Source organism: Pogona vitticeps, chromosome 3 (genome assembly GCF_051106095.1).
Source record: "Pogona vitticeps strain Pit_001003342236 chromosome 3, PviZW2.1, whole genome shotgun sequence".
NCBI classification, from domain to species: Eukaryota; Metazoa; Chordata; class Lepidosauria; order Squamata; family Agamidae; genus Pogona; species Pogona vitticeps.
The window spans coordinates 4,842,896-4,866,571 of NC_135785.1; the positions used below are offsets into that span (position 1 = coordinate 4,842,896).

The following is a 23,676-nucleotide window of genomic DNA, read 5'->3' on the forward strand; positions in this document are numbered from 1 at the left end:
GGGGGAACCTTTACCTTTAAGATCAACAAGGAAAAGTGAACCTATTTTCCTGAAGGACAGATGGGGGATTCTGGGAGGTGTAGTCCAAAAGAGAAACTTTCCCAAGCTCTAGCAAAACTCTTCTCAGAGGTGAAAAAACAACCACAATGTATCTTTCTGTATAGGATATAAACAAAGATATAAACAAAGGCTATAAACAAAAGGTATACATTACTGAAACAGCGATGTCTACGTTGGCTTGGGCATGTCATGAGAATGGCTGACGGTTGGATTCCAAAAGATCTCCTGGATGGAGAATGAGTGCAGGGAAAGCGCCCCAGAGGGAGACCACAGCTGCGATACAAGGATATCTGCAAATGGGATCTGAAGGCCTTAGGAATGGACCTCCACAGATGGGAAATCTTGACCTCTGAGCGTTCAGCCTGGAGGCAGGCAGTTCATCACGGCCTCTCCCAATTTGAAGAGACCCTTGTCCAGCAGGCCGAAGCAAAGAGGCCATCCCGAAAGCAGCCAAATTAGGGAGCTGGACAAGGAACAGATTGGATTTGTCTTCAGTGTGGAAGAGGTTGTCACTCTCGAATTGGCCTCCTCAGCCACACTAGACGCTGTTCCAAGTCCTCCATTCGGAGCACGTTACCATCATCTCTTGAGACTGAACGATGCCTAGTATAGTGTGATAAACAAAGAAATGAGAACAAAAACGGAAGGATCCTTATCAGGGACAAAGGCAGCGCATACGCAGGAATGAAAGCCGGTGGTGCATCCATCATGCTGACTGACTCTGACATGGCACCATTATGTACCAAATGAAAACGGAATGTTTGTAATCACAGTAGGAGATGAGATCCTTCCATCAGGACGTCAACGGCAGAGCATCTGTGGGACACCACAAACCACTTGGAGTTTTAATGAAGAAACCCTTAGCTGAGACACCAGCTCGCTTGTCGAGCATGAGTTTTGCATCTACAGTGGTATAACTCGAGAAGCATTTACGAACCTGGAAAAGAAATGCCTGAAGCAAATGCTCTAGTGAGGTCGTTTCTCCCAGGAAGAATGCCACAGAGGGACAAAACGGTCCGGACGGATTTTCCAGCGGCGGAGAAGACAGAAAAGACAGACTCGAGACATGCAACATGTGAAGATGGAAGTATGGAAGAAACGAGGGGTTATTTGCATAATCACATCATAAGGCTTCTCGTTGCTTCTTTTATCTAAACATTGAATAATACTGTAGGGCTGGAAGGGATCCGGAGGGTCTTTAAAACCAAGCAGGAGATGCATGGCTAAAGTAACTGGATAGGTGGCCCTCCAAACTCTGTTTTAAAATCAGCAGTGAAGGGAGAGTCCACCTCTGTTTTGAAAGCCGTGCATTTGAACAGCTCTTCCTGTCAAGATATCCCTCCTCATGCTTAGTTCAAATCTCCAATCCCATAATTTGACTCCCTCACGTTGGGCTACTCCTCCGTGGAGGAGCAGAAAACAAGCTTGCTCTGTCTTCCATGCGACAGCCCTACAAATATTGGAGGGTGGCTGTCATAGCATCTCTCGGTCTTCTCTCCTTCAGACGAATCATGCCCAGCTTCTTCCACCATTCTTTATAGAGCTTGGCTTCCGGATCTTTTACCAACTTGGTCACCTTCCTTTGGCCATGATCCAGCTTCGCCAATACAGTGGGGTCTCTACTTAAGAACTTAATCCGTATTGGAAGGTGGTTCTCAAGTTGAAAAGTTCTTATGTTGAATCTGCATTTCCCATAGGAATGCATTGAAAACCATTTAATCCGTATCTGCTCTTTTCCGTCCATAGAAACTACAGTGGAACCTCTACTTAAGAACTTAATCCATTTTGGAATGGTGTTCTTAAGTTGAAACGTTCTTAAGTTGAAGCAAAATTTCCCATAGGAATGGACTGAAAACCAATTAATCCGTTCTGGCTGTTTTTTTTGTTATGTAGAGGTGCGTTCGTACATTGAAGCATTAGTTCCCATAGGAACTAATGCAAAGCTGGTTAATACGTACTCTACCACTAGGGGGAGAATTTTTTTAACCTAAGATGACCTAAGGTTAAAAAAAGAGCAGGAAAGGTTTTCTTTCCTGTTCTTATCTTGGATTTCTGTTCTCAAGTAGAAGCAAAATTTAGCAAATGGAGCTGTTCTTAAGTTGGATTGTTCTTAAGTAGGGACGTTCTTAAGTAGAGACCCCACTGTATCATTCTTAAACTCTGGTGCCCAGAACTGGAGACTGTGTTTCAGGTAAGTTCTGACCCAAACAGAATAGTGTGGTATTATTACTTCCTTTGATCTGGACACTAGACTTACATTCATTCAACTGAGTATTGTATTTGCATCTTTTGCTGCCACACCACACTATGGGCTCAAGTTAAGCCTTGCAATGTTTCCTCTGCTCCATCCTATGTTTTTGATAATTTTTTTTCCGTTCAGGTCACACCGATTCCTCCATCACTGTCTGACGTTCCCACCCTCATAGCACACTATAGTGCACCTCCTAGTATTTCCTGGAGGATCATGGGAGGGGGAACCAGGAAATGAAAGAGAGTTCTTTATCGATGTTAAAGGAGCTTAGCCTGAAACTGAGTACCGTAAGTTCATTTACTGTGGGGAATCAAAGACTTCAGAGGTGAAAAAAAGAACAGACTCATTTTTTTTAGGACAGCCAATATTGTCATTCCAAAATCCCGAAGACTAAAAATGCAAGGGAAGACCACACAAGTTACTTTGGTATTGTTCGTTATGTTTATCAAATTGCATCTGATTTATGGTGACCCTAATAGGGTTTCCGAGGGATGCTGGATATTTAAGGAGTGGTTTTATCAGCGCCACCCCCGCCCCCTGGTGAATTTCCCACTGTCTCCCAGTCGGACACTTTATCTACTTAACTCAAAGTCAAAGTAAAAGCACAAGGCATAATTTATTACCATCTGGCACCGAAGGATAAGATATGAGAAACAGTAGGTAAGGTGCTCCAAAGGTTTGGAATATCCAAAAGGAAATGAAAAGCATCAGCGATGCTCATGGGTGTGCACCAACCGGTTATGACAGCTAATTAGTCTGGTTTCTATGGGGGTTGAGAAAACTACCATTTGTTTGTTCACTTAGGGTGTTTTGGTAGCAGCTGGTGTCTCAGCGGATACCAGGGTGGTTTTACTGAATCTTTTTTAGTGAGACATGAAGTCAACCGCATCTGATGCTGGGCCCGAATGGACGCCTGCCTCTGCCACATTCACCAAAGGGCAGAATTTCAGACACTCGCTCAGAAGGTCAGGCTATCCACAAATCAAGCGGGCTAGCCAAGAGGCAGGTGCCAATGATGAAACACACAACATAAAAAGCCAGAAAGATTGATCCAAACAGAGGCTTAAGTATCCTGAGCTACAGGAAATAAGGAGCCATCCTGTAAATGAACAATTCCAGCAGCCCCCATCTCTAGCGATGGTTCCTGATGTTCCCCAGATGTTCTTGGATGACAACTCCTAGAAACTCTGGCCAGCACAGTGAGTAGTGAAGGCTTCTGGGAGTTGTAGTCCTTGAACATCTGGAGACCCAAGACGGCTTTTCCATAGCTCAAAAGGAATGTGAACAGATAGGCTCACCCAACAGATCAGAACATGGAGGGGAAGTTAAAGCAAGAACCCACAATACTCAAGATGCAGGCAAAGAATCTGTCTTGAATGATTAGAAGCATTATCCTAGATATGATCAACAAGGAAGGCCAACGATTCAGAATTATTGATTACCAATATAATATACCTTCCCCACATTGGCAAACTAATAGGAGCAGAGGTAGCAAATAACCAACGTCTCCAAGTGTCACCTATTTTGGCAATTCTTACCACGGATAACACACGGATAAACTGTGGGTTGAGATAAAATATTAAGAGGGCAATTTGACAGCCACCCGCTATCTCTAAAACTTTGCCCATGCGTATATATGATTCATTAAGGGCTCAAAGGAATTATATAAGGCCCACTGTAGCCAAACCTGTCCACAAATTTTAGAGCAAAGCACAATAGAATACCGTTTCACTTAATTTTACTTTTAAAAATAAATATATTTTCATGCCATTCTATTACATTTGAAGTTTAGCTCTGAAATGCATTGATTTTTGCATATTCCTAGCACCTATCTAATTCTGATATGTCTTTGTTCTCTTTTTCCTCTTTCCGTTGATGGTGTAAAGATTATTTCACCTCTTTTATACCACATAATTATCCTGGTACTCTTGCATTATATAAAGTGTCCATTGTTCTTATTTCGAAAGCACCTGAAGAAAAATAATCTTTTGGAAAGTGTTGCACCAGTAAAATCATTTGTGTGCTTCATTCCCATCTACCTTAGTTTTTAGCTGCATAATCTAAGTATTTTGCTTCTCATGTTCATGTCCAAACCTGGGGAGTGGAGGGAGGAGAAAGGCTTATTTATCTTCAGTATTCTTTCATATACATATATGCTATTTAATCATCCTCATCATCTTAGAACTACAGAATTGGAAGGGGCTTTGTGGATCATGAAGTCCTGCCCCGGTCAAGGGACTGGATTCGAATCGAATTCCCAACCTCTGGCTCCCCGGCCAGAGAACTAAACCCCAGTTCTTTAAAACAATTAGAATGTGATGATTATGACAAAAATTATTACTCTGTGCGGTTTGGTAGTCTCAAGAAACAATTCACTGGCTTGCAGGAGCCTTCTGCTAATAACATGTCATGTCTAGAAACAGAACTTGGAAAAAGTTAATTTTTGGACTGCAGCTTCCAAAACCCTCTGTCTGGCATGACCAATTCTCATTTATAGTCCATAATTCATAGAAGACAACTCTCTTAGCGCTGCTCTCAAACGTCTCGCTTTTCAAGGACGTGTGGGGGGAAGTAGATAATAATTCATACCCCTTCAGTTGGCACCACAGAGCTAAACACACCCGGGCACCTTGTTTCTCAGCTATTATATTTAATGGCATTCATTTTGCAGCATTACTGTATTTTCACATTCACCTCGTTCCAGCCTGATGGCCACTCAATTCCACGAGGCTAGCTACGAGATTCCATCTGTATATTACCGTACCCATGCTTTGTCTCCATCCTGGATCAGTTTTCGTTCAGTCTTATTCAAATGGCTTTCCTACCTGGCACAGCTACCGTGTAAAAATGGCAATATTTGTAATGGGGCAGTCAGGAAGCTGTTGCCTTGCTTTGTTTCCCTAGAAATGATGAAAATACGGGGCTGGGGGCTGGGGAGAGGCGGGCGTCTCTTAATCCATTCTCATGTTTTTCGAGGGGCAAATTTAACTGTTTCTGGCTGAAGAGGGCTGACTCGCTTCCAGGATGGGGGCACAGATAATTGGCAGATGTCATCAATGGATATTAATGGAAATCAATAGTCTCCTGATAGTTGGAGTGGTACCCTGCCCAGGTATCTCGAGAAAAGAAAAGAAAAAGAGACATCTTTTGCATTTCCAAAAACTGTGTAAGATCGTATGGTGTGGTGCCCTGATCTGTTTTAAGAATTAGCAAAGCCACTCTGCAGGTTCAAATAGCCTGAACTGGTTTAAAATTACAGGTTACAGGAGATGTGTTTAATTGAACAAATGTCTAACCCCACAATAAAAACCTGGTTTGCGAATTTTTCTCAAATGCTTTCTAACCAGGGCTTGAGTGTTGAGGCCATTAGTATGAGTAATTCTAACAGCAAAAATGCATTCAAACAATTAATGTTTGACATCAGAGCTCAAACAGATATGGCGGCCTTATCTTCAGTGCAATCTATGAAATGGCTTTGTTGTTTAGTCATTAAATCGTGTCCGATTCTTTGTGACCCCATGGACCAGAGCACACCAGGCCCTCCTGTCTTCCACTGCCTCCCGGAGTTGGGTCAGATTCATGTTGGTTGCTTCGATGACCCTGTCCAACCATCTCATCCTCTGTCGTTCCCTTCTCCTCTTGCCTTCACACTTTTCCAACATCGGGGTCTTTTCCAGGGAGTCTTCTCTTCTCCTGAGATGGCCAAAGTACTGGAGCCTCAGCTTCAGGATCTGTCCTTCCAGTGAGGACTCAGGGTTGATTTCCTACAGAATGGGTAGGTTTGTTCTCCTTGCAGTCCAGGGGACTCTCAAGAGCCTCCTCCAGCACCACAAAGGAATAGTTGACTTTATTCACCGTTCCATGAGTCTTAGCATAAAACAGCAAATGGTAATTTAGGAACATGGAAACTGCAACATTATGCCTACATGGACATCTAGTCATATGAAAAAGAAAGTACACTATGCTATGGTTTAAAATTTGACAGATGGCATCCTTTCAAATGCACATCTTTTTCATCCTGTTTCTGCCGCCAATGGACTGACTTATCTTCCCCCTGTTAAATTCAGTTGATACTTGAAGATGCTCTGGGACGAGCTGTTTTGAAGGCAGAGGGAGAGCGTGTCTCTCCCCTGCAACAGCTGGATTCAGCTCCTTGACTTCTGTAAGGAATATACAAGGTTGTGCAGAAGTGGTCAGACTCAGCCAGCTTGCAAGCCAGAGGGAAGTTGCCTGGGAATTTGACGACGTGTCTGTCAGCAGCTGTTCCAGTGCCTCCTTGCTTGCCCTGTTTCCCTGAAAATAAGACCTAACCTGAAAATAAGCCCTAGTAGGATTTTTCAGGATGCTCCTCATATAAGCCCTACCCCAAAAAATAAGCTGCAGTTCAGTGAAACCCCGTCCTCCACCCTTGTGCAGCAACCAGAAGAAGAAGACATGACTGTCTTTGAATCAATGGAGATGGTTGTACGTGGAAAAAAATTATTTATTTATTTATTTATTTGATTTATATCCCACTCATCTGGTATATCATACCATTCTGGGCGGCTAACAGCAAGGATATACAATAAAAATAAAAATCCATAAACATAATAAATGATAGATAGAAAAAAGGAAGAAAATTAAGTCAAATTAAATGCTGGCAGGAGGGAAGGCCTGAGTGTAGAGCCATGTTTTAATTGTGTTTTAAATGTACCCAGCGTAGGGGCCGCGCAAATCGCAGGAGGGAGATTGTTCCAAAGGCGAGGAGCCACCGCCGAGAAGGCCCGGTTTCGCGTCTTTTCCCACCGGGCTTCCCTCGGCATCAGGCTCCTCAGCTTCACCTCCTGACTCGCGCGGGTGATCCAGGTAGATTACTTGGACTTGACCCAAGACTCAGAACCCACCCACTCACCCCTCCCATTTCTCTGGGAGGAAAAAAAAGTTTTTAAATAAGGACTCGGACTTTGGGTTTGGAACTCCAGATTTGGTACCAAAAATCTGGACTCGGGACCCAACAGACTTGCCATCGTCCCTGGAAAACGCTTACCTTTTTTGCCAGTTTTGGCTCTGGCTTCTGACTATTTTCTACTACTCTTAGCAGGGGGCAGAGGGGGAACTCCGCCATCCAGGTACAGTTGCAGAATTTTTGGAGAATGAGGGTTGGAAACGGACATCCCCCATCAGGGTCCCTGTTTATCCACCACCAGACAGGCTATAGGAAGGCGTGGGTGGCACTTCCATGATGTTTGATGGCACAGGGAAACAGGAGCGCAGTGCAAGCCTTCCACTCTTTGTGGCTTGCTAACCCCGGCCAGTGGCGACCGATGACCACAGGAGCTGGTGGAACAGAAGTTGAGGTCATGAGAATCAGAGCCAGCTGCCTTTAGTTTGCCAACCCGATGTCCCCATTCCCCTAAGGCTGTGGTCACACTAGCAATAAGGACTACATTTAAGTCAATTTAGATTTTATCATTCACACAACACAAGGGGGAAATCGATTTAGAGGGTCTACAAAGCGAGGTGTTTTTTTTCCCCCGACTGGCCGGCAGGAGCTTTTTAAAATACCTTGCTTCTTAAATCGATTCAATTGCGGTTTTGTGGAAATGAATTTATTTCAATGGTAAAGTCCGCTTTAAATCATCAGAAATAAATAGATTTCCACTCAGTGCAGGTGGATGCTGGCACCAGTTTCAATATCACGTGACTTGAACCTGTTTTTTTTTTAAGTTAGAACAGAAATCGATTCAAATTGCCTGCATGATCACAACCAAAATCAACCTCATATTTCAAGCCCTGCTGGTTGAGTGCACAAATGGGGGTGTAAGGTAAGCAGTGCCCCCACTCACCCAAACAGTAGGGCCGGCGTTGCTTCTGCCTTCAATCCAGACAGGAAGCCACGGAGTGGCGATTTCTTTTCTTTACTTTAACAGCTACTTTTCAACACCAGAATAAAGATCGCATCCCTCTTCTCTGCTCCTTTGTTCCACATAAACAGTTTTTTCCATTTGTTTTGGCCATAGGCCATAACAGCACAGCTTCATAACAAGAGATATTAAAATTCAGGTGAAAAAAAATAGCGAAGAATAAACCAACACAAGATACCAGTAAGTGGATGTACAGGCTATGAGCAGTCCTGGGCATCTATCTATCTATCTATCTATCTATCTATCTATCTATCTATCTATCTATCTATCTATCTATCTATCTATCTATCTATCTATCTATCTATCTATCTATCTATCTATCTATCTATCTATCTATCTATCTATCTATCTATCTATCTATCTATCTGTCTATCTGTCTGTCTGTCTGTCTGTCTGTCTGTCTGTCTGTCTGTCTATCTGTCTATCTGTCTATCCGTCTATCCGTCCGTCCGTCCGTCCGTCCGTCCGTCCGTCCTTCCTTCCTTCCTTCCTTCCTTCCTTCCTTCCTTCCTTCCTTCCTTCCTTCCTTCCTTCCTTCCTTCCTTCCTTCCTTCCTTCCTTCCTTCCTTTCATACTTAAATCCTTTTCTTACAATTGACTTTCTGGAGCAAACCAGGACGGTCTGCAGACAAACTGGGGGAGGAACGTGCTAAATCTCGCAGGGAAGGGAATGAAATAGCATATCTGCTTTCCATAATAAAGAATCAAATTGCAATAGGAAATGGAAATCTAAACCTACAGGGAAAATATTTTTCTTGTGGATCTGTCCCTAGGCGATGCTGTGAGAGTTCCTAAAGCAGACGATAATACTTTTTCCTATGCAAGTCAAATAATGCAAAACAGAAGGTGTAAATCAAGTCTAAAAGCAGAGTTCAGTGATACTTGGGGGGGGCAAGATATCAGAAGGAAAGAGAGAGTTTGGGACTGATCACATGGACCATTTCAATCATTTAGTTTTCCTCCTTTTTCTATATCATTATATTTTATGTATAGTGATGCGGTATATATACCGCTGGGCTCGTTCATGTGGCTGTCAGTTCCATCAGAATATTTCTTTCTATTTTGATCGGTTCTCTCGGCTACACCTACCATCTCTATTTCTGGGTTTCCTCTCCCCTAAAATTTTCTCTTTTTTTTTCTTTTTACAAATTTCGTAAGTAATATATTGCTAAAGTAGCCACTAAGTACAACAGCAGAAGACCAGGAAAGATGCTTTACAATAGGGAAGGCATCGGCTAAGCGATACATCAGTAAACAGTTGGAGGGGAAAAATATAAAGGAAAAGGTAAGTGTTTTATCACTAAGCATTTTTAAAAAATTCATGGTGCCCAAAAACCCAACCCACTCATAAATTAAATAAATTGATAGCAGCGTTCACATGCCTTGAAAGAATAAGGATCGAAGAGATAGAGGCATCAGATCATTTTTAAAAGGCCATACTGGTGAGGTGGCAGTGTGGGGGGGACCCCAATTGGCTGGCCGAATGAATCAACATTCCCTGTGCGTCGTGTGAACAAAAATTTTAAAAATGACTGAAATAACGGCCAACTTGATATATCTGGGGTTCTTTTGGCACGAGGGACTTTCACCCCTTGATTCCCTCAGAAGTCTTTCTCAGACAGAGGGGCTGCAAAGCTTGGGAAGTTAGGAGTAGAGAGGAGAGACAGAAAAACTCATAATTAATTGGGGCTTGAGAGCTTGCAGGCGCAGGATGGAGGTGGCAAGTTTAGAAAGCCAGCTTGAGGCATGGTGTCATGCAAACGTTCCTCGAGGGATTAAAAACTCTCTCCCTCGCCTGTGTGTCTGTGGACAGAAGGGGCTGGCAATTCGTGGGCCTTGATGGCCACTTTGTGGAAGCAAATGGCCTCTGTACTGGCCTGCAGAAAGCAGGAGGGCAAATCAGGGGAAGCTATAAGAAGGGGCCACCTTGAGTGTCGCAGCAACTCCGTTGAAGATGGTGACTCCGGTGGTTGCGAGAGCAACGGGTCTAACCCTGGACTGCATCGCTGTCGGCCGGAAAAGGCCCCTCGAGCACCTGTGGGTTTCTCATTTCTCCATCGCAACTGCAACATTCCCTTATAGGAACATCACAACCGTCCTCCACTATTCCTTCCTTCATCCATCCATTAGATTTATACACCAACCATCTAGCAAGATCGCTACACAGGGCGCTGTGAGACAAAGAATATGATTAGGCATCCTTCCATCTCGAGAGATGATGGTCACGTGCTCTGAATGGAGGTCTTGGAAAAGTGTCTAGTGTGGCTGAGAAGGCCAATTCGAGAGTGACCATCCCTTCCACCCTGAAGACATATACAATCTGTTTCTTGTCCAACTCCCTGATTTGGCTCGTTTCGTGACTGCATCCTGGCCTCGGCCTGCTGGACAAGGGTCTCTTCAAATTGGGAGAGGTCGTGATGCACCGCCTGCCTCCAGGCTGAACGCTCAGATGTCAGGGTTTCCCATCTGTTGAGGTCTGTTCCCATTCTTGAGGCCTTCAGATCCTGCTTGCAGATGTCCTTGTATCGCAGCTGGGGTCTCCCTCTGGGGAACTTTCCCTGCACTACTTCTCCATACAGGAGATCAGCCATTCTCACGACATGCCCAAGCCAACGTAGACAGCGCTGTTTCAGTAATGTATACATGCTAACAATTCCAACTCGTTCTAGGACTACTCTATTTGGAACGTTGTCCTGCCAGGTGATACCAAAAATGCGTCGGAGGCAATGCATATGGAAGGAGTTCAGATTCTTCTCCTGCCGTGCGCAAAGGGTCCAGGACTCACTGCAGGACAGGAGTACTGCACAATGAATGTACAGAAATAAAAATTATAAAACTATTATAAGGCACTAAAGCATCCTACAAGCAAACAAGAAGAGAAGACAGGTGGCAAAACAGCAGTTACACATCTTATAGTTCCCCTCCTAAAAGTTTCCCTTAAAAAGCGCTCTTTTCAGAAGCTAGGGTGGTACGTTCAAACTTCCTCACTCCAGCCATCCATCTGACCACTGCATTCTAGGTCTCCTGAAGTTCCTGAATCAGCTTCAAGGGAAGTCCCACGTAGGGTGCACTACAGTAGTCAATTTTTAAGACTACCAAAGCATAGACCAATGTTGTCATTATACCATTCCCCTGTGATCCCCAATGCATTAAAGATTTAACCTGTTCTTTTTATTGTAATGAAACACTGCAAGATCTCTCTCATGGGTTCTGAGGAAATCTTTGGGGGTGGGGGGAAGCTCCACATTTTTACCTTTTATTTCACAGAGCATACTAATTTCTCGAATAGGCCATTGCTGTTGCTCATCAGATAGACTATCTCAGCTATGGAAGCTCCCTTCTGATCTGTTGCAACCATCAGGACAGACAATGACTCCATATAGTAGTCTCAAAATCTACTCATAGCATTGACTGTGTGGTCAAAGCACGAACAGAGAGACTTTTTCCCTCCCTCTTTGGAAAAGCTAGGGTCAGTTTCTCAGCTGCCCCTGAGGAGGATTCTTCGGAGATGTCAGTAATTCAGCCAACCAGCCCTTATTGGGATGTATCTGGTCAAAAAAAGGCACATTGCGGCACATTTCCCAGTGATATTCCTTAACCACAGGAGTGTGGTCGTAATTTCCTTCATTTCCCAGCCACTAGCGGTGCTTATTACCTACGCCTTGCTTTGATGTGAGTGACATCTCTGTCTTCAAAGATTCTGCTTGGCACGTCTCGTTTATATTCTTCTCTTATTCATCTTCTCTTACTGTATTGTTCCCATTCTCATCATTGGTTTCCTTGATATCTGTGTTTTCAGCCATGAGAACGGTTGCAAAATTTATTCTTTTGTGGCTTTGGAAGACAGACCGTGTTCGTGGATGATGGGTTTTGTGTCCCTATGGGCGACAGCATCGCCGGAGGAAGACCTACGGGAACCCACCCTACGTGGATTTCCCAGAGCCCATGGTCTGTGCCACAGATCTGCATATGCTCACTGGTACCACGGAATATCAGTTCCCCGTTTAGCTCCAGTCTTTCACAGGGAGACTGGTTTTCGAGAAATCATCCTTCTTTCCCTGGGGCGTGTATTTCCTTCATCCTGCCTCACTGGTGCTACTTGAAACTCATCCCTCCCATATGTAATGGTACCCATGCAGGGTGCCTTCCCCCCACCCCTCAGGAAGGAAAGAAGATAAGAGAAGTAGAGACAAGGACAGGCACGTGAGTGTGGAAGAAAGAGAAGGAGGAAAATGCTTCTTGTTTGTTGAACACATTTTGTAACAGAAGGACAATGCAGGGTTTGGGCATGTAGCGGTAACTAGTATTAGTGACCTGACTTAGCAGTTACACCATTTCCAGTGATGTCAAATGCATGATTTCCATTGGAAAATTCTGCAAAATAACTGTAAAACCTAAGTTTTGAAAGGACCTCAAAATCTGAGGGTTACAGTCACCAATCGTCTTAAAGCTGCACCCTTTTCCTTCCCTCTGATCCCCATCCCAGATCTGACTCTTCCCCCCCTTGTGCTTATTAATGTGTTCTGTATTTATTTACACATTTCCGCAGTTGTGCTCATTTCTGTATTTAGCATGGCATTGAGTTTAGCTCATGGTCTGTATCTTTGTATCAGGGCTCATTTATCTCTGACTGAGAAACTGCTGCAGAGTTTCAAGTAAAATTCCCTTTGCTACACAGAGACCCGAAGAAGAAAATAGCTACACGTTCCCCAGATAGTCCACCCCTTTCTCATTAACTGGCACTTACAGCCTCAGTAGCTTACCCTGAGATATTAGTACTGGAAAGAATAAAATAAAAGTTTCATTAGTCACCGTTGTGAACAGATCAAGAGCAATCAAACAAACTGTCTTCAGCAGACTAAAGAGAGGGAAAGGAACACTCAACAGAGAGGCGGGGCTCTCTTAGAATTCAGAGACTGGAAGGAATGATTGGTTAGTGCTGGATAGATTGACAGCTGCCCCAGCCCAGCAAGGTCCGTCCCAGTCACTCAAACCAGAGGCAGCATGCAAGGTTGTTAAAAATTCCAATAGAGATTGCTGCAGCCAGCATGGCCAATAGTTATACCGGGCAGGGGATTCTGGAAGTGAAAGTCCAAAAATGGAATTCTTTAGCGCTGTATTGTGTCTTGATCCCAGTGGGATGAAAGCTTACTATTACCTTTGACTCACTACAACTAGTGATCTTCCAGAGCCACACCAGAAGTCAGCTGAGGACCTTGCCAGCAAGGCCAAAGCATGAAACCCTGGTCTCTTAACAGCTGTGTGGAAATGCACTGGGCTTCCTTTCCAAGTTGTCGTGCGTTAAATTCCTCCTCTATGTATACACCATTCTGCCAGGGTGACAGCTTTTTATGCTTAGTTGCCTCGGGCAGCTGGTGCGTGGAACGCAGTGGGGCAGAACCTTGGAATTAATCAATAATACTGGCATTTTGCTCGTTGATCAATATTCATACCAGAGTTTCTCGAAGAAAGCTTCCCCACACTTCTACCGAAGTGGAAGCAGAGCCAGGTTTTCGTATGGGCCCAGGGTTTGGATTCCGTCCCTTCTATCAAACTCTGCTGAATGAACGTTGCTCTCCCCCACAGGGAGCCACATTCTTCTATTCTGCAATCCCACGTTCTCAGCTGATCGGAAAGCCAAGAAGGCAAAGAGTAGAAAAACATAAAAGCAATATTTTTTAAAAAAAATCAGCTGCTCGAAATCGGATTCAGAGTGTGCGCACCGCAGAGTGCCTCTGGATCAGTGAGCTTGCACGGATGGGTATGTGTGTTTTAGAGATGTTCCATGTGGATTGATTTTTGGGGGGGCAGGGAATGAAAAAGATATTCCTCTGAATTGCATTGTAAACATGGCCTGCCCCCCCCCTTTCAGGAACTAAGATGCAAACTAAAAGTCCGTTATCCATTGACTCGCTTCTGACTCTGAAGGTTCTGTGGCGCGGTTCTCTGACAGCGAGCACCGCCGTTAGCCACAACAAAAAAATGCAAGAAGCTGGGAGGGTGCCTAGGGACAAATGAGGAGCAGGTCTTTTGTAACACTAATAGCTCTTGGTCATTCATCGAATAGTAGATGGTCTCTGGGGCAATCTACTTCTCCCTTGGCGAGTGAGGAGATTCCGGCTAAGCTCAAAGGGAAGAAAGAAGCCTAGGGATAGTGACGGTGTGGTTCTCACTACTGAGAAACCTCCAAGGCTTTGACCCTGTGAACCCTAGCCCCACTACACCTCTGGAGGTGAAGCAGGACTGGCATCCTGTCACCTCGCCTTCACCAAACCGCAGTTGAGAGGGAAAGCATCTGTGCTCCTGGCCCCCTCTTCCTCATCCTCTTTTTCCTTCAGTGACCCTATCAGAGAAGGGGAAACTACCCGCAGATGGAGCCTTCAGAACAGCGTTCCCCAACCTTGTGCTTGGAAATGTTACTTTTTTAGACTATGGCACTCTCAATCCCTCAGTGGGCATGGCCATGGCTTGGGAATTCTGGTAGTGTTTTGTTTTAAAAGTAAGATTTTGAGGTGCGGCAGAAACGAGGGTGGAAGAAGGTGGCCACGACGGTTTTTGCTAAAAACACCAAAGTCCAAAGGGAGGTCAAGCTTCTCACCAAGTTGCAGGTCCTCAGAACTGACAAGGGTCTGTAGGAATGGGGTTCCAGCAGAGCAACTTCTCAAAACGGAATCACAGAACAGTGGAGTCGGAGAATAATGGAGTTGGAGGGGTCCTAAAAGGCCATCAAGTCCAACCCCCTGCTTATGGCAGGAATCTGAATCCAAGCAGATCTGACAAATGGATGTTCCATTCAGAGCTCGAGGGCTCCCCACCTCCTGAGGTCATAGGTTCCCTTGTCGTACTGCTCTAACAGTTAAGAAGTTTTTCCTGATGTTCAGCCAAAATCTGGCTTCCTGCAGCTTGGGCCCATGATGACCTATCCTACACTTGTGGATGATTGAGATCCTGCCCTTCCTCTGTAGGGTGGCTACCTTTCAAAGATTTGAAAAGTGCATCTCCTCTCTTCCCCCAGTTTTCTTTTCTCAGAGCTGAACCTGCCACGTTTTTTTCAGCCTTTTCTCCTAGGTCTTGGTTTCCTCCAAGGCTTTGACCCTGTGAACCCTAGCCCCACTACACCTCTGGAGGTGAAGCAGGACTGGCATCCTGTCACCTCGCCTTCACCAAACCGCAGTTGAGAGGGAAAGCATCTGTGCTCCTGGCCCCCTCTTCCTCATCCTCTTTTTCCTTCAGTGACCCTATCAGAGAAGGGGAAACTACCCGCAGATGGAGCCTTCAGAACAGCGTTCCCCAACCTTGTGCTTGGAAATGTTACTTTTTTAGACTATGGCACTCTCAATCCCTCAGTGGGCATGGCCATGGCTTGGGAATTCTGGTAGTGTTTTGTTTTAAAAGTAAGATTTTGAGGTGCGGCAGAAACGAGGGTGGAAGAAGGTGGCCACGACGGTTTTTGCTAAAAACACCAAAGTCCAAAGGGAGGTCAAGCTTCTCACCAAGTTGCAGGTCCTCAGAACTGACAAGGGTCTGTAGGAATGGGGTTCCAGCAGAGCAACTTCTCAAAACGGAATCACAGAACAGTGGAGTCGGAGAATAATGGAGTTGGAGGGGTCCTAAAAGGCCATCAAGTCCAACCCCCTGCTTATGGCAGGAATCTGAATCCAAGCAGATCTGACAAATGGATGTTCCATTCAGAGCTCGAGGGCTCCCCACCTCCTGAGGTCATAGGTTCCCTTGTCGTACTGCTCTAACAGTTAAGAAGTTTTTCCTGATGTTCAGCCAAAATCTGGCTTCCTGCAGCTTGGGCCCATGATGACCTATCCTACACTTGTGGATGATTGAGATCCTGCCCTTCCTCTGTAGGGTGGCTACCTTTCAAAGATTTGAAAAGTGCATCTCCTCTCTTCCCCCAGTTTTCTTTTCTCAGAGCTGAACCTGCCACGTTTTTTTCAGCCTTTTCTCCTAGGTCTTGGTTTCCACTCCTTCTTGCCCTCCTCTGAACTTGCTCCACCTTGTTGGCACCCTTTTTTTAAAGTGTGGCATTCAGAATAAAGGCCCTTGTGTAATTAAATTGTGAGTTAATCGTTAAGATCAGAGCAACAACAGCAAGGAGCTCTGCCGAAACTGTGTGAACCCCAGGCAAAGCCTGGGATTTTTTCACCGTCAACACTCAGGTTGGAAAGACAATGCCAGTCTTCCTACGAGGAGCCCATCGTCTGTGTCAGTGTGATTGGGCCCACTTGTGCTCGGTTGATCTTGCCAAGGAGAAGGACTGGGCAAACGTAGGCAGCCGGAGGGGCCAGGCAGAAACACAATGCGCATTAATGCCATGTAATGATCTGTCGTTGATTCGGCACATGGCCCAGAAATGTCCTAATATTCTGCCCAAACAAGAGAAAGAGAGAGAGAATAGCAGATCGGGGCTAGGAAAGGCGTGCGGAAGCTGTCGCAAACCCATGCTGTGGATTCTCACCTCCTCTCCAGAAGACTCTCGTTTCACCCTCCAGCCTCAATCAAGAATGGTGTTCCCCAGCACCTCCTCCAACTCATTTTCAACTCCTTCCTTTGAAGCAAAGAAAAGCAGGTTGTTTGGAAGAGATGGGCTTCCGAAAGACTTGTCGATTTAAGCCTATCAGGAAAACCCAAAGGGGGGGGGGAAATAAAAAAAGTTTTTAAAGTCAAAAACAGGTGGGACCTTAAAAACGAACTGTTCTATATTTTAATGTGAGTTTTCGTGGAAAAGTCCACTACTTCGGACGTATCAAGTGAAATACAGTAAAGTAAAATATAGAGATCACAAGTAAAACATTCATGCCAGCTTTGAGAGTCCGTGGTACGTGGTTGCATCTCATATAGTGACTCTGTATACCGCATTTTTCCGTGTATAAGACTATACTTTTGTCTAAAATCTTTTGAGTAAAAATTGAGGATTGTCTTATACACGGAAGTAAGCTGAGGAGAGAACAAAAACAAATGGAGGGGAAAGCAGGGATCAAAGCGATTCTGCAGCGCTTTTATCCCTTTCCCCCCACCCTTGCTAAGCCCCACTTAGCTTTCTTAATTTTGGATTAGAAAAGTGGGTGGCGTCTTATACACAGGGGGGGTCTTATACACGGAAAAATACGGTATTTGTTGCATCTGTATACAGTGGGGTCTCTACTTAAGAACGTCCCTACTTAAGAACAATCCAACTTAAGAACAGCTCCATTTGCTAAATTTTGCTTCTACTTGAGAACAGAAATCCAAGATAAGAACAGGAAAAAAACCTTTCCTGCTCTTTTTTTAACCTTAGGTCATCTTAGGTTAAAAAAAATTCTCCCCCAGTGGTAGAGTACGTATTAACCAGCTTTGCATTAGTTCCTATGGGAACTATTGCTTCAATGTACGAACGCACCTCTACATAACAAAAAAACAGCCAAAACGGATTAATTGGTTTTCAGTCCATTCCTATGGGAAATTTTGCTTCAACTTAAGAACGTTTCAACTTAAGAACACTATTCCAAAACGGATTAAGTTCTTAAGTAGAGGTTCCACTGTAGTTTCTATGGACGGAAAAGAGCAGATACGGATTAAATGGTTTTCAATGCATTCCTATGGGAAATGCAGATTCAACATAAGAACTTTTCAACTTGAGAACCACCTTCCAATACGGATTAAGTTCTTAAGTAGAGACCCCACTGTATTTAATTTAATTTATTTATTTATTTATTTATTGCATTTATACCCCACCCATCTAGTCAATTGACTACTCTGGGTGGCTTCCAACATGTATAATAAAACATTATAAAAATAACAACATTATAATATTTTGAATATGTTTAAATGTATAAATTATACGGACAAAAGCACAACGTGTTACGGGCATAACACTGAAAAGACTGCATGGGTCCCTTTGTTCCTGCTGCCTTCGACCAGATGTTTCCCTGGAGTACAAAGGGGCTCCGTTCCCCTTCTTCCTCCTTCAACCAGAGGAAAAGTAAGTTCTTCTCAACCAAATTGCCAGCCTCTGTCCCGGCTGGGCAGAATGACAGAGGGACGCGGCCAGAATTAAGGGAACCCGAACAGCTGCTGCCCTCTGGTGGCCCAAAACGTTGCGCCTGCCGCTTTGAACTCGAGGTGCATCCCCTAAAATTTCTCCTTGTGCCAGGACTGGGTCTGACAATAAGGAATTCGCTCCATCGTCCTGGTGGAGGAAGGCACATTTCGTCCCACGTGGAGTCTCAAGATCAGACGGCATAGTACAGAAAATTCGTGCGATCGTTCTTGGTCTCACCATGTGATTCCACCAGGCATGCAAACCTTTCAGTGCCCTGGGCCTCACAGTGCACATTCTGTATGCACACCAAGCTATGCTATCCCCTCCCCACCAGACCAACTGCAAAGCAAAAAGAAGCAAAGTGGCCAAATGCACCTGAACCAAGCCTGTATTAGAATAAGCAGAAGTTATTTTCATCTCAAGGTGCAACAATCTGAGAGTCATAGTCAGCCTCTCATCTAATGAGACTCCCAGAAAGCAAACCACATCAGCCATAATCAATGGGGAGGAGGAAGGGGGTGTCAACTTATTTGACAGGGTCTGGAATAAGGTACCAAGCATCTGAAGCCAGACTGAAGGCCTGGTCAGATTTTTGGGAGGGTAAACTTTGTCTACAGGGATATTTTGGTAGCTGTCACCCAGAAGGTTCTTGATGGAAGAAACACTTATGATTTAAGATAAGGAGATGACAGGATGACAGCATGTAGCTGGCAGAAAAACAGCAACAGCTCAAAATGTTTACAGATGAAGGTTAGAAAAGAAAGTGTAAAAGCAAGATTGTAGTTGAATATTAAGAAGACAAAATAACATTAGAAAAAGAATTGAGTGATTTTAATCTTAATGCAGATAGCTGATAAGAAAATAACGGATTCATTCAAAAAGTCTTGGAGGAGAGCTACACGGATACGAGGAAGAGAAATAAACAGATGCCAGATCAAGTCAATCCTGAACTCTCTTTAGAAACAAAAGTGACAAAACAAAGAGCATGAAACTATGACTTCCCTTGATCTGGGTGCTAGACATGCAGCTAGAGTACAGAACCACCCCTGTATCCATGGGTGTTCAGTTCCAACTCCCACTTCGCACAGATGCTGAAAACCAGAGATTATAGTGAATGTTATTTTTTTTAAGTGAACACTGTACATAGCCTGGTCTCTGGCGCCCTCTAGTGGCCAGTTCTGATAACTTCATCCTAAAAATTATGTATTTCTAAGATTTTTCTTTTAATATTTTTAATGTTTTCAGCCGTGGATAAGTGAATGCACTGATCCTGATCCTGCAGATAAAGGGGTCCTGCTGTACTGCATTTGAATTTTGTTTGCCACAACTTCACACTGCGGATTCATGTTAAACCTGAGGTCTGCTAAGCCCCATAACTCCCCCTCACATGTACTACTGCTGTTGCTGATCTTATTTATTTATTTATTTATTTATTTATTTATTTATTTATTTATTTATTTATTTATTCATTCATTCATTCATTCATTCATTCATTCAATTTTTGCCCTGCCCCTCTAGACAGCGTCTACTCGGGGTGGCTTACATAGGTTAAAACACATCAAAAACATATATATAAATACAATTCTTACAATTAATTTTAAACAACGCATTTCCAAGATGGCAGGACTCGAGGGAGAAAAAAATGACTTAATTGGCTGGAGGGAAGGCCTGTTTAAATAACCAAGTTTTTAACTGGCTTTTGAAAATATTATATTTATATTTGTGTCTCTGAGGATGATGAGGATGGTGAAAGATCTGGAAACCAAGCCCTCTGATAAATGGTTGAAGGAGCTGGATGCATAACTGGATAAGAGAAGTGGTGTAACCTGCGATTTCATTGTGCTTTGTCTTGCACCGAAAAGTAATATCCAGATTCCAAACCCTTCCAACATTTCCCTCTTCCAGGACACTGGAAAAATGCAAGGCGTTTGAGCCGAGTGATCTGTGCTGTTCCAGTTTCTTCATACTCTCCAATATGCTGTTGCAAAGGAACCGGCTCTGCAGGTCTAAAAGGCTTCTTCTTCTTCTTCTTCTTCTTCTTCTTCTTCTTCTTCTTCTTCTTCTTCTTCTTCTTCTTCTTCTTCTTCTTCTTCTTCTTCTTCTTCTTCTTCTTCTTCTTCTTCTTCTTCTTCTTCTTCTTCTTCTTCTTCTTCTTCTTCTTCTTCGATGATTTCTCGTCCGAAAGCACATTTCATAGATCGCTCCTCTGTCCTTCTCCAAGCCTAAAATTGGAATCCTCTTGTTTCCTCTCCGATGCACAACAGCAGCAGCAGCAACCCGAAAGGTCTCGTATGGCGGATTTGGTGGCTCCATTTTTAGGGCAGAGAAAAGCAGGGAGAAATCTGCCCGGTCTCACTGGTTCTCTTGGAAGGATCCGTCCGGACACATTTTTGGCTAAAGGAAACAGGAAACTGTTAACGTGGCAAAACCACAACAACATTCAGGCCCGCCCGCCCACCTCAGGGTGCAGGTCTTCCGCAGAGACGTCTACTATAAATCTTGCTTTGCAGGTTTGTATGTAGAAAGGTGTCACCTTCTGCTTCCCAGAGAATCCCTGAATGTTTTTATTTCTAAGGTGATATATCCTCCCCCCCCAAACAGACACACACAATTTTTGCAGCACGAGGGCCTCGGTGGGAACATGTTCTGAAGGTTTCATATGTCTAGAGCCGTGAGGGTCACCTGCCAGCCCTTGGCTGGCTTCCATCTTAGGGTGACCGTCTCCGTCCAGAAGGGTCGCTCGCTAACGGCCCTGTTCAGGTCTTCCTGATAACCCAGCCTTGTGAGGAAAGGTGGACGGACCCGGGCACGTTTTGCTCGGAGAAGAAAAGACGGAGAAGCGGGATGAGAGCCATCGGCCAACATCTGAAGGGCTGACACGTGGAACATGGAGCGAGGTGTCCTTTTGCTAAACCCTCCCCGACTCCACAGAACACCTCATGCAGCCAAAGCTGCTGGACTTTGTGTGTTCCCAAAAACTATGCCAAGCAGAACCTGTGGCTCTTAAGGAGCTCCGATATGCTCTTTTTCAAAAAAATGTATTAATGACAAATACTGTATCATATATCTCCCCTCTATCTATATCTGGCTGTGGAGCCAGAGGTTGGGCGTTCGATTCCCCACTTTGCCTCCTTGATAGGGGCTGGACTGGATGATCCCACAAGGTCCCTTCCAGCTTCTGCTGTTCTAAGATGATGATGATGATCATGATGATGATGGAGTCCCATTCCTCTTCCAAAACTGTAATGGCTGTTACGAGGGCGCACTTCCCTGCCCCTTGATTAGCACACAATTAATACATTCTCCCAGATGTCTATAAAAGTATACTTTTTAACAATCCCTTCTTTAATATTATACGTTATCATTTTTATCACATTAAATTCACATTTCTTGGAAATAATAATTGCAACTCCTCTCAGCCTTGAAGCTCCATAAGCTTTTTCATAAATACCCAGCCAACTTAATTTAAATTACACCTTTTTTTGATCGATGTTTTCTCTTGCAAAAATATTGTGTCCATTTTATCCTTATTTAATAAAACTTCTATTCTTGTTCTTTTTATAACACTCCCCAGGCCTTTCATACGTAAAGTTGAAATTCTAATAGTTTTAAACATATTTACATGTGGCCAATTCTCCTTTCTGGTCCCATGGTATAAAAAAGACCCCACCAATTCACCCCCACCTAATCTTCACTCCCTTCCAGTCCACTATCCTCCCCGCCTAACCCCAACACATACTTTCTTCCCACTTGATCTTCTGGGGACTCATGAAGCTACCCTATGCTTGTGACTTTTCCTAACAAGGATATTCTTCTGGTGTCAGCAATGGGATCATGCATAACCCCTTTTATTTAATATAATGTCCTTCCTTCCTTCCTTCCTTCCTTCCTTCCTTCCTTCCTTCCTTCCTTCCTTCCTTCCTTCCTTCCTTCCTTCCTTCCTTCCTTCTTCTCTTTTCCTCCCTTTCTAACTCCCTTCTCTCTCTTTTCCTTCTTTTCAGCTTGTTGTGGGGGGTGACAGACTTGCACGGGAGGCTTAACTAAAGTCACCACGTGACCCCTTTTATGAATGACAATCCTCCCGTTGAAGGACTACCGGAAGGCAGGTTTGAAGATGTTCTCCTGGATCAGCTACGTCTCCGGTGGAAACCTAGTTAAAAATAAAGAACAAGAAAGAGGGAGACCAGGCTCTTTAAACTGTCCATCCACATAAAACCCCTGGACCGGAGACTCCACAGCTACTTGGTTACGCTCTTCTTCACCTGAGAGATAAATTATAATTTCATTTGAACTATAAAAATCATTGCTACCTTCTTATACTTACAAATACTTTTAGAACATACAATTCCATGTCCTAAGTTTGTAATACTATGCGCTATTGTCAATGCCCTCTTTTATCCTCTGTTTTTGTGGATGATGATGGTGATGGGTAAGTGGCTGCTGTGAACTAAAGCAGCTATAAGAGGGCTCTCCCCTGTAGGTCTGGATGTCCTGGTGCGGATTCCCAATAGACAAGGCAGAGAGACGTTTGCAGAAAGAAGGCCCAAGGGAAGGATGCATTGAATGGGAATCTTATATCCACCTACAGCCTTACCTGTTGGACTGCTTGGCTGTCTTGGGAACAGGACATGGATACCTGTGAGGGAACACTTAGGGTATCACCATTTTATAAAAATCTTTTTTTAAAAAAATGAAATACAGTGGTGCCCCGCATAGCAAGGTTCTGGATTAACCGTCGCTATGGGGAAACATTGCTAAACGGGACGCAAAATGCCATTGGAACACATTAAACTTAGTTTAATGCGTTCCAATGGCTTCTATACTCACCGTTTAGCGAAGTTTTCCCCATCCGGCAGCCATTTTCATGCCCTTGGTAAGCGAGGGCAGGGCGCGAAAACGTTGCGCGCGGCCATTTTGGGTCGTGCGGTGGCCATTTTGGAGCCGCCGATCAGCTGATTTCCCGACATCGCAATGCGAAGATCGGTAAGCAAAATGCTTACCGATCTTCGCAATGCGAGTTTTGCCCATTGGGGCTGCCGGTATGCCGTCGCATTAGCGATCCCAAAAAAGGGATCGCTATGCGAATTCATCATTGTACGGTGCACTCGTTATGCGAGGCACCACTGTATAGTGGGACTCCCCTATCCATGTGATCAATATCTGCTGATTCACTTATCCGTTGTTTGGAAATACTAAATAAAAAGCCCTAGAACTATGTACTCTCTCTCTCTCTCTCTCTCTCTCTCTCTGTGTGTGTGTGTGTGTGTGTGTGTGTGTCCAATGTGTATTTACCAGAACTGACCACTAGAGGGAGCCAGAGACCATGTGCTGTATAGTGTTCGGTATACTGTACTTCTGCATTTTTCGGCATCCGCGGGGAGGGGGGCTCAGGACTGATCTCCTGGATACCACAATCCTGCTGGATCTGA

At 44.3% G+C, this 23,676-nt stretch overlaps 1 long non-coding RNA gene across 1 annotated transcript; it reads left to right on the forward strand.

Annotated features, from left to right (window-relative positions):
* The first annotated feature begins 1,672 nt into the window (after positions 1 to 1,672).
* On the forward strand, positions 1,673 to 17,837 carry LOC144587972 (uncharacterized). Its single transcript, XR_013543239.1, has 2 exons — positions 1,673 to 1,955; positions 17,544 to 17,837. It is a non-coding gene; the product is annotated as an uncharacterized LOC144587972 (long non-coding RNA).
* The last annotated feature ends 5,839 nt before the right edge of the window (positions 17,838 to 23,676 follow it).